This window comes from Hoplias malabaricus, chromosome 16 (assembly GCF_029633855.1).
Source record: "Hoplias malabaricus isolate fHopMal1 chromosome 16, fHopMal1.hap1, whole genome shotgun sequence".
NCBI lineage: Eukaryota > Metazoa > Chordata > Actinopteri > Characiformes > Erythrinidae > Hoplias > Hoplias malabaricus.
In genome coordinates, this window is record NC_089815.1 from 17,614,998 (window position 1) to 17,618,184 (window position 3,187).

Genomic DNA, 3,187 nt, shown 5'->3' on the forward strand with positions numbered 1-3,187 from the left:
CTTCGCCTCACCGCTTCTCCTCGGGGGAATCCCTGACGCCATTTTAAGGGCTGTTCCGTTTCTGTATGAACTGAAGTGTGTTAAATGAGCCCTTGGAGGGGTGTAGGAATGAGTCAACACTAATGCGTACTTCAGGAGCAGAATTTGCCCAAAATGCACTGCAGCATGATGCAATTTCCATAGCAATATATATAACATGCCTAAAACGTAATACATTGTGAATCTCTTGGGATCACTCGTTGAAATCTTCACCTTTTTTGTCAATATGACAGTGCAGAGAGTCCTCAGGCAATGTAACGTGCAAATAATAAAACAATTTAATTCAGCGGGATGCATGTTTGTTTTGTTACCAAGGGTGAGCGTGTTCTGACTGAAAAACCCGCTCATTCCCTTACACTGTGCACAGGGGCCACTTATAGGCGCTGCACACCTCCGAGTGGTTAGTGGAAGAGTATGAAGGCAAATTGAAACTGTGAAAATGTGAAAATAAAATTGGAATTAAAGGCAATGTTTTAAAATATTCTAAAATATTTACGAAGCCCCAGTGTCGTAAATGGGTAAAAAAAAAAGTGTTTCTCTGTCTGGTAAGCTAGCATTCCCTCTGCTCAAAGCAGTAAAATGGCTTTTTGGAGGCTTTTAGACAACAAAGAGACATCCAAACGCTGAAAAGCATGAAACAATATAAAGCTATTGCTCTATTTCAGCTTCATGGATGGAACTGACACGAAATTTGGTAGAGCGCTATCAGCATGAAAGTAAACACGGACCTCCTGCAAAACTAAACAACTAGTAACAAAGAGGTTTCTGTGGTAATTCAACGGTTTATAAAAACTTAAAGACAAGTTAAAGCTCAAGTCGTTTTTTTTCTCTCTGAAACATACTGTTTCACCTTAAAAGACACAGCTTTTGAATGTAAACAACCCAGAGCAGACGTTAAAATTTCCTCCAAGTATGAACGTTGCCATTGCTTTTACTGGCCAGCAGGTGTCAGTACAGTCATACCACCGATCAGCATCTCTGATTGAACCAGGTTTCCTCCACTGTGTGTCTGCAGACACCCCACATTATCATTGAATTCAGCTACTTTGTGGACGCGGAGTCTCAGTTAAACAAACACAGCTTTTATAATTTCCAGCCACGTGAGCTACATGACATTCAATGCCAAGCATAGGCTATAGGTGTGTTAAGCATGTCAGCTTTGCTTGGATAACATTCAAAAAGGCATCTTTACAATATGACAGCACTTAAATGTAGGGCATATACACTATGTGGTCAATAGTTTGTGGGCACTTGCTTATCTAACATTTATTTTGAAGTTATTACTACATAGTTTGTTCTGCACTACCGAACCTCTGCGTCCATTATGGATAATAGTGTCTACAAAGTTTGAGACATTTACTGCCTCTTCATTAAAGAAATATTTTATTTTCAATGCATTTACCTCCACTTTGCTGCAGTAACCACCTCTGCTCTTTTATGAAAACTTCACACCAGGACAGTAGAACATTGCTGTGAGGAAATGATTGCATTCAGCCAAGACAACATCTAACAGTCCAGTTAAGTGAAGACATGTGATTCATTCTTCTTTATTAGAATTAGAATAGAATTCCTCTCCCCAGTCATTACCTTTCTTCCTCCTCCATTTTTCTTGTCAATAACGTTTTATTTTTTGCTGATGTTTCTTGACCTCTTCCTCCTTCCTCCATATATTCCTCTAACATTTCTCATTCTCTTTCTGGACAGCCATCATTTCTTCTCCTTTTTGTCCTCCTCCTTCTCTTTCCTGTATTTTCCCTTAGACCTTTATTCTTCTCTTTATTTAGCCTCCATCATTTCTTCTTCTTCTACTTTTTTCCCTCTTTCTCTTCTCTTTGTCTGTTTTTATTTCCTCCTCAAAGTTTTGACCATCATATTTTCTTCTCTTATATTTTAAGTCTTCATATTCTTTGTCTTCTCTTTTATGTCCTCCACCAACACTTCTCCTTCTGGATCTTGTGTTCTCCTCAGCCTCCACTTCTTCTTCTGGTTACTGTTCTTCTTGCCTAGCTGTTGTCCTCCTTCTTAGTCCTTTTTATTCCCTTCTCCTTTTTTCTTTTTCTGTGTTGGACAGTCTGATGTCACTGTAATTTCTAGTGCTTATCCTCAGCCTCTCGGGGTTGGTGGCACTGTGTGTAATAGGGGAATTCAGCTAAAAGCCAATAGGCTGGAATTGTAGATGATTGGGCGAAGGATTCAGATTACAGGGTAGACTTGAGAGATCTGGACCTTCCAGTTAAGACCAAGGAAATATAAATATTTATGATTATTTAAATTGCATATTTTTCATCTTTTAAAAATAGAATATTATATTATATTATTATATTTAGTGTTTAATTTGTTTTTAAAAAGAAAGTTAAAAAAGTACCTAAAACAAAAACAACATTAAAGAAAATAAATATTAAATTAATAGACATTCGTTCATCTGTAACTGTTTATCCAGTTTAGGGTTGTGGCGGGTCCGGAGCCTACCCGGAATCATTGGGCGCAAGGCAGGAACACACACTGAATTCCTCACAGACCGTCACCCGGAGTGGGACTTGAACCCACACCCTCCAGGTCCCTGGAGCTGTGTGACTGCGACACTACCTGCTGCCCATTAACAGACAGGACAATCAAAACAAATACAAAGCAAAAAGGTGTAGCCTGAAGCATTAGCTTATGATGCCTACCCTTTGAACTTAGCTAATTAACAATACATTTACTTCTTATTTTAGATGATACAAAACAACAGAAGGAACATAATCTGGTTGTAATTAAAATATGTGAAGACACTAGTTCTGGGCTGTTCTAAGTGTAGGCCATGAGAATGTTTGTTTTTGGCTCATTACCAAATTACCTAAACCCACACATTTAAACCCATGTATGTATGTAATTATTTTAGTAATAAAAATTGTGACATGTTATAAATTTAAAACCGTTTTATATTCCTGATTTATTCACGTCTTGGCATTAAAAAACAATTTGATTTTGCCCCAAGAAAAAGTTCACAGAATATCTATTACCATTATGAATGTTTATAATCCTCGTTGAAAATAATTTCGTTAATCTTTTTTTCTCTAGGCTTTACTTGATTTTGCCTGACCTGTAGCACACATGCAAGACTAACATCTACAGGCAGCAGTGAGTAACATGGAAATCCACATGCTTA